A 14,765-nucleotide genomic window follows, 5' to 3' on the forward strand; every position below is an offset into this window, starting at 1 on the left:
TCTCTTTGTTTAAACAGAACAGTCAGCTTGTCATAGTGTGATTGGTAATGCTGCTATCAAAATTTAAAATTACAATTGTCTTCATCTCCCTCTTTCCCCCTCTTCTACACTTGCCAAACAGTTAATGTTTCTCTGCTTCTAACACAGCTGAAATTAACTTGGCTCATGCGGTTATTGTCTCACATTGCACATTAACGCTGTTGCATAGCAAAGAGGGAAGCAGGCCTTTTAATTAAGCCTTATAAACGTAGCATTCCCAGGACTACCATACTGTCGTGAAGAAAACCAGAATTGGCTGGCTTCTCTGGGAGGAAAACTCTACAGCAAAGGCTCCTCTTTTTACCTTTTGTTAGTTTGGAGGGAAGCTTTGCATATTGTAAGAAAGGAAGATGCAACTTCATGCAGAATTCCTGTCAGAGAAGGCAGATCTTGCTCCCACTATAGCAATGTATGAATTGTCCTTGTAGGAGTGAATAACAACTGTTCATTTATATGAGAGAAAGCGAAGAGATGGGCTTGAGATCACCACCGAGGTGCAGATGACACTTGCTCCCTGCTGCTTGTGCCACAGAGGATGCCAGCCCATAGCTGTCAAGTGTCCCTTATTTGAAGGGACAGTCCCTTATTCCAGCGCCATGTCCCACTGCTGTCCCTTATTGATGGATGTCCCTTAAATGATGTCCCTTAAATTTCAAAGGAAGCAGCTCCTCTCCCTCCCTCCCTGCCGGCCAGGGAGGAGGGAGGCTCCAACTGTGTTGCTCACCCAATAAGAAGTCTAAGAACGACTGGGGGGTGGAGCTTGTGGTGCATGTGATTCAGATTCTATTCAGTTGAACCTCTGGTTACAAAGTTGGTTGGACAGTGTTCTCGAAGCTACCCAGCATGAGTTTGACCAGACTGCAGGAGGACAGGAAGACTGGAGTGCCTGGAACAGGTGAGGCTGCAGGTCCCTTATTTTCAAGGCTGCTGGTCCCTTATTTTCAAATCTGTAAGTTGACAGCTATGTGCCAGCCCTTTCTCCTATCTGGATAGCCCATCCTGGAGTTTCTTTCTTAATCACATTATTGGCTGAATGAATGTTAGAAACTGGCTTAGGTGAGGTTGATGAGCAGATAGGTAGATAAACAAGATTTGCATGTTATAGATGCCTAACCTTTTGGAGCAGGAGCCTTAAAAATGTAACTTTTAATTCAGCCATGGAGGCTGCTTGAAAAGTTTCCACATGGCAAATAGGACCCAAGACAAAATGTTGCAACGTGGGGAGTTTCTGTTAAGTGTTCCAATCAATCAAATAAACTGTTCAATTTCTGCCCTTGTTGAGCTGGTGTGTGGGTGTGCATGTTTACCCCTTTATGTTTACCCTCCCCAATATTTTTTTTTATTTCTGCCAACCTTGCTGTTCCCCCAAGCATAGCAATACATTTTTCTTGCTTCTCAGCAGCTGTGCTTTGCTTACATAGCTAAATTATCATACAAACTGGCTTTTCAAGATTTTGGAAATCCTTATTGTGGCTTTATATCTTGATTTTATTCTGCCAACAGCCCTGAGACTGACACACACACACACACGGGTATAGGGGGGTATATTAATAATATTATTATTAAGAAGAAGAAGAATGCACTTGCAAGTAAATCACAAAATATAAACTCTTCCACTGTGAAAAAAAACAGAAAAACAGACTACTTCAACTTAACTGTAAGTATAAAACCCCCAGTCAGGTTCAACATCAACAAGAGACATGGCTTTGATTTTCTTGTACATCCAAACCTCTGCAGAGACCACTGCAAGGAACTGCAACCATGTTCTATCAAAATTGGCAGCACCGTTATTTTAATAGGATTCTTGGCATGACCTGACTTCTAGATCTGTTGCTACAATTCTTACAGGCATCCAAATTCTTCTCCAGTAAGACATGAATTGACTCTTAAATAACTTACTAAATAACTTCTACAGAAATTGTTACATAAATCATTGGGAAGTTTAACTTGGAGGGGTGAATTAATTTCAGGTTTCATATATATATAAGCTGATTCATAAAAGTTGGTCTTTGTTATATCATTACAAGTCTGTTAAATACCCTTCCTGCTACTTTTATTTAATTTAATTTGTCTATTTTACAAATTTAGAATCAATTTCACAGCCTGAAGTTATTGATGGGTATACAATATAACCTCGTGGGATAAATTAGCTACATATATCCAACATGCTTAACTCTAATTAATGCATGAAAGGGTTAAGATCATAGAGTAAGCTGTCCTGCCAGGCTAAGCTAGGTCAGCTAGGTCATATGCTCTCACCTTAGGAGGAAGGGTTACCAAACTCTTTGCTCTTTTTTTCCTTCTACCATCTCTTCCTTTTACATGCTTGGCCATCTTTTCCAGGAAGGCATCATCTATGTCCTCCGTTTGGCTTGGGGATCTATAGTAAACTCCCACAATGAGGTCACTTTTATTCTTCTCTCCCTTAATTTTGACCCAAATGCTCTCACTTTGGCTTTGAGGTTCTAAATCTTGGATCTCTTCACAGGTATACACATCCCTGACATATAACGCCACTCCTCCTCCTTTCTTGTCTGGTCTGTTTCTCTGAAATAGATTGTATCCCTCCATTATTACATTCCAATCGTGGGACTTATCCCACCAGGTTTCAGTGATGCCTATTATGTCATATTTTATGTCATATCTTGGCTGTACCAAGAGCTCAAGCTCATCTTGTTTATTTCCCATGCTTTGCGCATTAGTGTACAGACATTGAAGTCCATTAATCATTCCCCCGTGTCTCTTATTTAAGGATTTTTTCCTCCCACCACTAGGTCTGCGTGCTGTTTGCTCCATTTGGTCTATGACGTTTGGATGATCATCTTCATCAATTGATAGACTCCTACCTTCAGGAGCACTGTCTCCCTCCCCCACATTAGTCAGTTTAAAGCCCTCCTGATGAGGTTTCTGAGATTTTTGGCAAAAACATTCCTCCCAACCGTTGTGAGGTGCAGCCCATCGCTTGCCAGAAGTCCATCTTCAAGAAACTGCAGTCCGTGATCTAAGAATCCAAACCGTTCCTGTTTACACCATTTGCGAAGCCAGTTGTTCACTTCCACTATTTTCCCCTCTCTCCTGGGCCACGTCATTCAACTGGGAGGACAGATGAGATGACAATTTGTGCATTTAATTGCTTCACTTTCCTGCCCAGAGCCTCGTAATCTCTTTTGATCTGGAGGCTATTGCTTGCAGTGTCATTGGTTCCCACATGAACCAAGAGGGACAGTATTTGTCAGTGGGTTTTATGATTCCTTGCAGTCGTTCAGTTACATCTTGGATCTTAGCCCCGGGGAGACAGCACACTTCCCGAGATATCTTGTCAGGCCCACAGATCACTGCTTCTGTTCCCCTCAGTAGGGAATCCCCTATCACCACTACATGCCTCCTCTTAGGACTGGTCGGGGTTCTTCCGTGAGCTGTCCATTCCAAGGTCGCATGCACATTCCCCGAGGACTGACTTTGCTGCTCGTCTTCATATACCTGATCGACTGTAATGAGGGAGAGATCCTCAAATGGAGCCTGTTCTTCATCTTCTGTTATGTACTGAGTTGAATAGGATCCAAACTGCAGCAGTCTGATTGGTCCTAGAACAATAGGCTCCAAAAGGCAGCAGTCTGATTGGTCCTAGAACAATAGGATTCAGAATGCAGCAGTCTGATTGGTCCTAGAACAATGCAGCAGTATGATTGGTTAGCAGGAACCACCCAATCATGCTCCAGATAGAAGTGAATCCACAACCTGATTGGCTTACAGTAGAATTCCGGAATTAGCCAATCATGTGCAGCCCATTGTGTAAATAATGTATATAAAGCAGATACTTTGAGGGGACTTCCATTCATTCCTCCTCACCACTATGAACTGAATAAAGAGCATGAAATCACTTTGCGACTCTGAGTATATTTCACTGGCGACGAGGATGGGATCCCGCTGAGCTGACTGCCACACACAGCACCGCAGCACCGCCACCTGCTGCACCGCTGCCTCGCACCGTGGATCCAGGCTTCAGCTCCGGGACACAAGGAACTCAGAATGGCAACCAACAGCAGCTTCTCGCCGTTCAACCCAGCATCTGGAGACTGGGAAGCGTACACCTCCCGTTTCACCTTCCTCCTAGAAGCCAAAGGGATCACCGATGAAGAAGACGCCAAGAAGAGGGCAATATTCTTCAGCGTCTGCGGAGAGGAGACGTTTGAAATCGCCCGGGCTCTCCTTGCACCTGAAGATGTCACAACTGTTCCATACAAAACAATAATGGAACAGCTGAAGGGGCACTTTTCGCCACAGCCCTCAGTGGAGGCTCGTCGAAATGCCTTCTACGCAAAGCGGCAAGCCCCTGGGGAAACCATAACTGGGTTTGTGACCTCTCTCCGCCAAGTTGCCCGATTCTGCAACTTCTCAGAGCTGGAGAACATGCTTCGTGACCGCCTCGTCGGTGGCCTGAAGGATGAGAAGCTGCAACGACGCCTCTACGCTAAGAAGAACCTAACGTTCCAGGTCGCTCTGGAGGAGGCCCTGGGAACGGAAGCTGTCGAGAGGTCGACGCAAGAGGCATGGCCGAGCCAGCCGTCCCAACCGATGGTCCACCACGAAGACCTCACGACGACTCAGGATCCAACAGGGAGGACCTTCCGGAGGCGGCGCAAAACAGCAATGGCGGTCCTCTTTACTTAGTGAAGAGGGGCTCCGCGAAAAAGGGTCGTCCGCTACGGCAAAGCGGAGACCCATCAAGAAAAACCGCAGGCAGAGCGAGCCTGCGGCCGTGGGACTCGGCGGGCGCCCAAAGCCCCCCCGGAAACGAAGAAGGAGCTCCGTAAGGGGCTCCGGAACGCGAAAGGGGGAGCGGCGCTGTGAGTTCATCGCTCTTTTCGTGGACGCAAAGCCGCGCTGCTGCTGCTGATGAGCGCCGACCTTTCTTCTTGAAAACATCAAAATTGGCTGCTACATACCCGTGAGTAAGGGGAGTTAAACATCGGAAAAATTTGGGAATTTGGTTGAAATTCGGCTGAAAACGGGAGGCGAGTAACAGGAAGTCCGCCTCCCGATCCTGCTAACCAGATTAAAGCAATTGCGCAGAAGAGCGCTGAAGCGCTTAAAAGGGACTGTAAAAGTAAAACGAGGGTGCATTTGACAGAAGTGAAAAGATAAGCTGGAAATCTTTGCAAAAGTTGTGGATCTTATTTTTGGGACCTTCTTCCTAATTTTGAGCTATGTGGAGTTAAAAGGGACAACCCAGCTATTGGGCTGTCAGTGTGTAAAAGAGAACTGTCAAACTGCTGATACTGTTATTGGAGTTTAAACTGATACATTGACTGAGACACTAGAGTTTAAACATTGTTGCTGGGACCTTTCTTGACACCTTGTGGCCTTTCTTCAGGAGAAAGAAAGCCTGGGGAAACTTCCTTTTGTGCTCTGGAACTACTAAAGATTTAACATAGGGAATATAAGAACTTCAATGGCGGACAAGAGCTCTCTCCTTCCTTGAAACTTTGAAATACCCCCACCTAGAGGATTGTGGAGATATAGAGGCCTGGGAACTGTACTTTATTGTGACTCTCTGTGGTTAAATTGTTTACACTCTGGTCTTGTCTAACTTATGAAACAAAAGAAAATTTGACCTTGAACAGAGGCAGGTGTGGAATGAGTGGCACAGGGAGAACAAGAGCAGCTAAAGCTAAAGAAAAAGAAAAGAAACCAGGGCAACTTGTTCAAACAACCCTATCTCATCAACGAAGATCATCCGTCCCAACTGTGCTGATAGCACAGGAGGTGGAAATTGAAGAGCCTGCTGTAGAGCCTGCTGCAGAAGATATGGCAACTGGAGGATCTGAAACAGTCCTGAAACAAATCTTGGAACAACTGGCAATTTTAAACCAAAGAGTGGACAATCAATCATCAAAAATTGACCAAGCTACATCCTCTATTACTAAATTATCCGAGCAAGTTTCTCATCACACTCAGGCAATTGAAAAATTGCAAGGGGCAACGACTGAAAATTATAAACTTGCTGTGGAAGCTAGTCAAAAAGCAGAACAGGCGAACAAAAAGGTTGATGAGATTAGGGGGGAAGTAAGGCCTCTGAAAAGACAGGTAGGGGAACAACAAGCCTACCTGTCATTGGTTGAATTGAAAAGTAAGGAAAATAATATCAGATTAAGGGCTATCCCAGAACTGGAGGAAGGAAATCTACAGGGATTTTTAACACTTTTGTTCTCCAAATTCTGGGGGATTGAGGAAGATAAGGATTTTAAGATTGTGACTGCCTTTAGACTGGGAAAATTGATAAAGAAGGACAAGTCCAGAGACTGTTTGGTTATTCTGAGATCGAGAGAGGAAAGAGACAAGATACTAGGCCTACATTTTAAAAAATCTTTGGAGATAGAAGGTAAAAAGGCTGAAATTTACAGAGACATTCCTAAACACCTTTTGGATCTTAGGACCACTTATACAGATTTGACCAAACTGTTGAGATACAACACAATCCCTTATAGGTGGGAGTTTCCGCAAGCCTATCATTTACCTACAAAGGAAGGAAAGTAAGAATTAAAACACCGGAGGACCAACAGAAGTTCCTACACGACCACAAGGAGGACCTCCAGAAAGGAGCTGCAGCTTCTTGGCCTCCACCACCACCGGGACCATCTCCAAAGCCTACACCGCCTGGATCTGGACCAGCACTACCACCTCCGGGATCGGAGGGAAACCTAGACACCCCATTGTAGACCCACCAATTAGACCAGGATGTCGCTGCAGCTTCTTAGTTGGAATATAAATGGCGGAAATTCTCCGGAAAAAAGAAGAAAAGTATTTCACATTTTGAAAAAAGAACAATTGGACATTATTTGCCTGCAGGAAACGCATGTGACAAGGCTCCACAGAAAAGTGCTAATTAATAAAAGACTAGGCCAAGAATTTATCTCTTCGGACAAAGTGAAGAAAAGAGGAGTGGTGATATATGCAAAGGAGAGCCTGTCACCGAAATTCTTATTTGAAGATGAACACGGCAGAATTTTGGCGATTGAAATTCAGACACAAGGAGAAAAATTTTTGATATTAGGAATATACGCCCCAAATGAAGGAAAATCGGAATTTTTCAGGAAGCTGCATGAGATTATGCTGGATTACTTAGACTATAACAACATCATCATGATGGGTGATATGAATGGGGTTGTGTCTGTAAATATGGATAAGTCACAAAGTGCTAACTTAACGAAAGATGGCAGACTACCTAAAACTTTTTTTGAAATGACTGACAATGTGGATTTAATTGACATATGGAGGGTTAAGAACCCCCTAGGAAAAGAAGGGACTTTATTTTCTGAAGCTCATCTGACATGGACACGAATCGACCAAATATGGATAACTAGAGGACTGGCACCCAAGACTAGAAAGGTGGAAATCTGCCCAAAAACCTGCTCCGACCATAATGCTTTGAAAATGGAATTGAGACTAAATACAACCGGATCCTTCAGATGGAAAATGAATGACAACTTATTAAGGGACGAGAAGATTGTTAAGAAGGCCCAAAAAACTTTAAAGGACTATTTTGAGATAAATTTAAATACCACTGTGGAAAAAATAACAATCTGGGACGCAAGTAAAGCAGTCATGAGAGGGTTTCTAATACAACAAAATACGATCAAGAAAAAACTCTGGAATGAAAAGAAGGAGAAGATATTGGAAAAAATAAGAGATGGAGAGAAAAAACTAAGATCCAGGCCTAAGTCGAAGGAGGTGCTGAGAGAAGTGAAATTTTTCCAAGCACAATATTTGAAATTGATAAATCAAGAGGTGGAATGGAAAATTAAACAAATGAAACAAAGATCTTTTGAATCAGCAAATAAGTGTGGGAAACTGCTAGCATGGCAGTTGAAAAAGAGACAAAAACTTAATACTGTTACAAATCTAGAGATTGAAGGGAGAATGGTTCAGAAACCCGAGGAAATCAGAAAGTGCTTCCAGAGATATTTCAAAGAACTTTATTCACAAGGGCCACAGAAAGATTCGGAGGTGGACCAATTTCTCAAAACCAATGGATTACAGAAAATACCTCAGGAAATGAGAACAATCCTGAATAGTAATATCACACAGCAAGAAATTGAAAGCGCCATTCAGAACCTCCAATTAGGCAAATCTCCAGGCCCGGATGGACTTACCTCCAAATACTATAAGGTTCTGAAAGACTATTTGATACAACCTTTGTTGGAGGTCTGTAACCAGATTATGGAGGGGAGGAAGGCACCGGAAACGTGGAAAGAAGCCTTCATCACATTGATACCCAAACTAGAAACTGAGAAGACCCAGCTTAAGAACTACCGCCCCATCTCACTCCTAAATGTGGATTACAAAATTTTTGCAGACATTTTGGCAAGTAGGTTTAAAAAAGTGCTTAATGAAGTGATCCATAAGGACCAGGCAGGCTTTCTCCCTGGTAGGCATTTGTTTGACAACACAAGAAACATCATCGACATTTTGGAACTTTTACAAACAAAGCTTAACACTAGAACGGTGTTAATCTTCATCGATGCGGAGAAAGCCTTCGACAACATTTCTTGGATGTTTATGAAGAAAAATTTGGAAGGGATGGGAGTGGGGCGGGGGTTTGAAAATGGAATAGAAGCAATATATTCAGAACAAAAAGCTAAATTGATAGTAAACAATGTGGTGACAGAGGAGTTTAAAATTGAAAAAGGGACACGACAGGGGTGCCCTCTATCCCCTCTATTGTTTATTTCAGTTCTGGAGGTGCTATTGAACATGATTAGAAAGGACCGGTTGGTACAGGGAATTGAGGTCGGAGTGAAACAATACAAATTGAAAGCATTTGCAGATGACCTGGTATTAACATTACAGGAGCCAGTCTCTAGTACTAAAAGAGTGCTAGAATTAATTTCTGACTTTGGTCGGGTGGCGGGATTTAAGTTGAATAAGCAAAAAACTAAGGTTTTAGCAAAAAATTTGACAACTGCAGAAATAGATGAGTTCCTGAAAGAAACAGAATTAAATGTGGTTAAAAAAGTAAAATACCTAGGGGTGTATCTGACCTCCAAAAATTTGAATTTGTTTAAAGACAACTACGAGAAATGTTGGTCAGAAATCAAAAGAGACTTGGAAACGTGGTCAAGATTGAAACTTTCCTTGTTGGGCCGAATAGCAGCTATAAAGATGAATGTATTGCCAAAAATGTTATTTTTGTTTCAGACCCTACAGATCGTGGACAAGGTGGAATGCTTTGGAAGGTGGCAGAAGGATATCTCTAAGTTTGTTTGGCAGGGCAAAAAGCCCCGAATAAAGTTTAAGATATTAACTGATGCGAAAGAAAGAGGGGGATTTGCCCTGCCAGACTTGAGGTTATATTATGAATACGCAGCCTTCTGCTGGTTGAAAGATTGGATCTTACTGGAAAACACTGATGTCCTAGATCTGGAAGGGTTTGACAACGCTTTTGGGTGGCGTGCATATTTGTGGTATGACAAGGTTAAAGTGCATAAACTGTTTAAAAACCACATTGTCAGGAGAGCAATTTTAATGGTCTGGACAAAATATAAAGACTTATTAGAGAGTAAGACTCCGAGGTGGCTCTCACCGGTGGAGGCCAAGGCACGTAAGAGACCTAATATGGAAGCCAATTGGCCTAAATATGAGGAAATTATTGAAAAGATTGGAGACAATTGGAGGTTGCAGAGCTTGGAAAAACTAAAAAACAAGGTGCGAGATTGGTTGCATTATGCACAAATTCAAGAGGTCTTTAAAGTAGACAAGAAGGTTGGATTCCAGGTGGAAAAATCGAAACTAGAGACAGAACTGTTAGAACCAAAAAGTAAACTACTTTCGAGAATGTATAACCTGTTGCTTAAATGGAATACTCAGGATGAGACAGTCAAATCCGCCATGATAAAGTGGGCGCAGGATTTGGGGCATAACATTATGTTTGAAGACTGGGAAAGGTTATGGAACACCGGAATGAAATTTAAGGCATGTAGTGCCTTGAAGGAAAACATTATGTGCCTTGAAGGAAAACACGCAGTTGATGGACTACATGGAACTGGCCGAAATGAGGAGGACTGGAAAAAATTTAAAGACTATTTGGAAAAATATTATAAGTTGTATGAATGTTAAAAAACGCACCTTTTAGGAAATTCTAGCTTCAGTAATGTTAAATTAAAGAAATGGAAATTAAGGTACAAGAAGCCAGAGATAGAATAATGAAACAACTTTATTGTGTTAAAATGAAAACGTACATGATTTGGGTCATAATATATTTGAAATTGGGTAACATGATAAAATGGAAGATACAATAAGTATTGAAACAAGTTAACAAATTGCAGATGTTATGTATCACAGAGAATGCAGGGTTGGGAGGACGCGGGGAAGTCCAGTAGATTTGGAAAAAAGAACAAGAAAATTTGTAACTTTCTTTTTCTACTTTTATAATATGTTCTTTATTCTTTTTTCTGTATTCATAAAACTAATAAAAAATATTATAAAAAAAGGATCCAACAGGGAGGAGGTGCACCAAGTACAGCAGTGCACTCAAGCAGCCCACATACCACAGCTGCCTCGATGAGAAGGAAGGAACTGCGCAAGCTGTGGAGAAAGTCACGAGAGGAGGACCTGCCGTTTCCGCAATGCAGAGTGCAGGCAGTGCAGAAAATTGGGACACATCGCCCAGGTTTGTCGGGCTCGGCCCACCCGACGCCAGGCATCAGATGACCAATCCAAGAGCCCCAGGTCCCGGGGCCCAACGCACCAAGGCAACTCGACGGAGCTCACGGACTTCCAGGTATACCAGTTGCCCCACCCCAACGTAGAGAAAATTTATGTAGAGGTACAGATAGAGGGGGCCCCATGCCGCATGGAGCTTGACACGGGTTCAACTCTATCCATCATCTCGGCAAGGACCTTAAGGAAACTGTGTCCTACTGGGGGTCCCAAACTCAGGCCGGCCCCATTCACCCTCCGGGACTTCCAGAAACGTAAGGTCCCCACAATGGGGGTGGGGACCTTCAGGGTGCAATACCGAGGGCGGACGCGGCAACTGGACTTGCTTGTGGTCAAGGGCCCCTACATTAGCTTACTGGGATTGGCATGGTTTGGACCACTGGGGCTAGCCGTCACCGGGGTGAACCATATGAGCTTACAAGTGGACGTGGATGCCATATGCAAGGAGTTTCCGGGGGTTTTTGATGGGAAATTGGGACAGTATACGGGCCCCCCCATTGCTCTACAGCTTGACCCCGCAGTACGACCGGTCAGGCTAAAGGCCCGCCAGGTCCCGTTCGCCCTGAAACCCCGTATGGACAAGGAATTGGACCGACTCGTGGAGCAAGGAGTGCTGGAGCCAGTGCCTAATGCCCCCTGGGAAACCCCAATCGTCACACCCGTCAAGCCTAATGGTTCGGTCCGCATCTGCGCAGACTACAAATGTACCATAAACAAGGCCCTCACGGCCCATGCATACCCAGTGCCAGTGGTCAGCCATGTCCTTGCCACCCTGGCTGGGTCGAAAATTTTTGGCAAGCTGGACTTGGCCCAAGCATATCAACAGCTGCCAGTAGATGAGGCCACAGCAGAGGCACAGACAATTGTGACGCACAGAGGAGCGTTCAGGGTAAAGCGGCTGCAATTCGGTGTCAGCGTGGCACCAGGCATATTCCAGAATCTAATGGACTCTCTCCTTAAAGGGATTCCTGGTGTCACCCCCTTCTTCGATGATGTGTTGATTGCCGGGCCCACACCAGAGGAGTTTGAGGACCGCCTCCGCACCGTTCTGCACCGTTTCCAGACAGCGGGTCTCAAGGTGAAGCGGGAAAAATGTCTACTAGGAGTGCCTCAAGTGGACTTTCTGGGATTTATGGTGGATGCAGAAGGGGTCCACCCGACTGGGGACAAGGTATGGGCCATTTGTGATGCCCCAGCGCCCAAGAACAAGACTGAACTTCAGGCCTTCTTGGGACTATTGAACTTTTACCATTCCTTCCTTCCCCACAAGGCGGCGGTAGCGGAGCCCCTACACAGACTCCTGGACAAGCGGGCCCCTTGGGTGTGGGGCCAGCGCCAGGAGGCTGCATTCCAGGCAGTCAAGGACTTGCTTGTCTCAAACTCGGTCTTGGCACACTTCGACGAGAGGCTGCCGGTGGTGCTAGCATGCGACGCCTCACCCTATGGCATCGGCGCTGTCCTGGGACACCAACTCCCGGATGGAAGAGAGGTACCAGTAGCATACTTTTCCCAGACACTCAACGAAACCGAGCGGAACTACTCGCAAATCGACAAGGAGGGTCTGGCAATCGTGAAGGGAGTAAAAAAATTCCATGATTTCTTGTACGGGCGGCCCTTCACCGTGGTGACTGACCACAAGCCGTTGCTTGGCTTGTTTGCCCCCGAAAAGCAGACCCCCCAAGTGCTGTCTCCTCGCGTCCTCAGGTGGTCAATTTTCCTTGCCAGCTACCAGTATGCACTGATTCACCGCCCTGGAAAGGCGATGGGCCATGCAGACGCCCTCAGCAGGCTACCACTACCGGAAACAGGCCCCGACCCAGCACCTGCACAAGAGGTTATGAGCCTGGAGCTGCTTCCCGACCGCCCCATTCAGGCACAAGAAGTTGCACACCATTCCAAGAAAGATAGGGTCATCTCCCGGGTCCTGGACTGGGTGTGGAGGGGATGGGCCAGCAGCAGCCCCGGGCCAGAATTCGCCGGCTACACAACCCGCAAACATGAACTGTCAGCCCACAAGGGGTGCCTGTTATGGGGAAGCAGGGTCGTTGTTCCCCAGCCCCTCCGCAAAAGGGTCCTCACAGCCCTACACGAGACACACCCAGGGGTAGTAAGAATGAAGGCCCTTGCCAGGAGTTATGTGTGGTGGCCGGGGATCGACGGCGAGATAGAGGCCTGGGTCAAACACTGCCAGGCCTGCCAAGAATCCCGCCCAGATCCCCCAAGGGCCCCAGTCCAGTCCTGGGAGTCCGCCCGAGCACCATGGTCACACCTGCATGTGGACTTCGCTGGCCCCTTTCAGGGGAAAACATTCTTCATAGTGGTGGACTCCTACACCAAATGGCTGGAAGTCGCACTGGTACCGTCCACTTCTACGTCCGCAGCCATCCGGGTACTACGCAGGCTGTTTGCAACCCACGGGCTCCCTGACACTCTCGTCTCAGACAACGGGACCGCATTTACGTCAGGAGAATTCCAAACCTTCACAGCGCAGAACGCCATCCACCACATCCGTTCGGCGCCATTCCACCCAGCCACCAATGGCCAAGCAGAACGCATGGTGCGGACCACCAAGGACACCCTTCGCAAGGGGATTGGGAGTACCGCCTTGCCACATTCCTTCTAGCACAGCACAGCACCCCCAGCTCAACGACTGGCTGGAGCCCCGCTGAACTACTAATGGGTCGGCGCCTTGCAATCAGATTGGACTGCCTTCACCCCGATGGAGCTCAGGATGAGGTAGTGGTGGGGGAAGGCAGGAACCCCCGGACCTTCAAGGCCCAGGACCCAGTGTACGCAAAGAATTTTGGGGCAGGCCCTGCATGGGTACCCGCCACAGTCACCAGGGTCACTGGCCCCGTGTCGTACGAGGTGCTAACAGATGGGGGGCAATGCTGGCGCCGCCACTGCGACCAGATACGGAGACGATTCCCGGGAGAAAACCAGGAGGAGGAGGACAGGTCAGAGGAGTCCCAAGGGAACAGTGGGGCAGTGAGGCCCATAGAGCAGCAGGGGCAAGCAGGAGAGGCAGAATCAGTAAATACAGAGAGGACCCATGAGGCCGAAAGGACACCAGAACCAGAACCACGACTGAGCGAACCAGTTGCGCCAGACCAAACAGCCCCATCCTTGGAACACGAGCCAGAACCTGAACCCCGGACCAGGGAACACCCCAGGCCGCAACGCACACGTAGGCCGCCGGCGTACCTTGAGGACTATGAATGCGACCTCCCGGGCAGGACTGGAACTTAGAGGGGAGGGGTGTTATGTACTGAGTTGAATAGGATCCAAACTGCAGCAGTCTGATTGGTCCTAGAACAATAGGCTCCAAAAGGCAGCAGTCTGATTGGTCCTAGAACAATAGGATTCAGAATGCAGCAGTCTGATTGGTCCTAGAACAATGCAGCAGTATGATTGGTTAGCAGGAACCACCCAATCATGCTCCAGATAGAAGTGAATCCACAACCTGATTGGCTTACAGTAGAATTCCGGAATTAGCCAATCATGTGCAGCCCATTGTGTAAATAATGTATGTAAAGCAGATACTTTGAGGGGACTTCCATTCATTCCTCCTCACCACTATGAGCTGAATAAAGAGCATGAAATCACTTTGCGACTCTGAGTATATTTCACCTTCCATGCTAGGGGAGAGGACCTCAAAGTGATTGTGTATTTCTAAACAATCAGAGCAAACCCTGGGCCTCCTACTTCTTTGAGTCACGTTTCTCCATATATCTGGCTCCTGTGTTGGTGAACTAGCCTCCTTCTCAGGGGAGTCCCCTGTCTCCTCCTTGGTGGAGACGGTGTGCTCTGTTGCTTCCAAGAAGAGCTCCAGCTCTCTAATTCTTTGGAGCGTAGCTACACGTTCCTCCAGTTGCTGGACTTTGTCTTTTAAGAGGGCAATCAACATGCAATTGCTGCAGGTAAAGCTGCCTGCAACCTTTGGCAAGATGGCAAACATTGCGCAGGAACCGCAGGCGACTGCAGCTGTTCCCTCACCTTCCATCTTG

At 46.2% G+C, this 14,765-nt stretch overlaps 1 protein-coding gene across 1 annotated transcript in view; it reads right to left on the bottom strand.

Moving 5' to 3' along the window:
- Positions 1-2,684: 2,684 nt before the first annotated feature.
- Positions 2,685-14,765, bottom strand: part of DHTKD1 (dehydrogenase E1 and transketolase domain containing 1) — a 171,960-nt gene continuing 159,879 nt past the window's right edge. The window contains exon 18 of the mRNA XM_083701405.1: positions 2,685-2,881. The gene's annotated coding sequence lies outside the window, so the exon portion shown is untranslated. The remainder of the gene's footprint in view (positions 2,882-14,765) is intronic.

This window comes from Podarcis gaigeae, assembly GCF_964106915.1.
Source record: "Podarcis gaigeae genome assembly, chromosome: 10".
In the NCBI taxonomy this organism is placed as follows: domain Eukaryota; kingdom Metazoa; phylum Chordata; class Lepidosauria; order Squamata; family Lacertidae; genus Podarcis; species Podarcis gaigeae.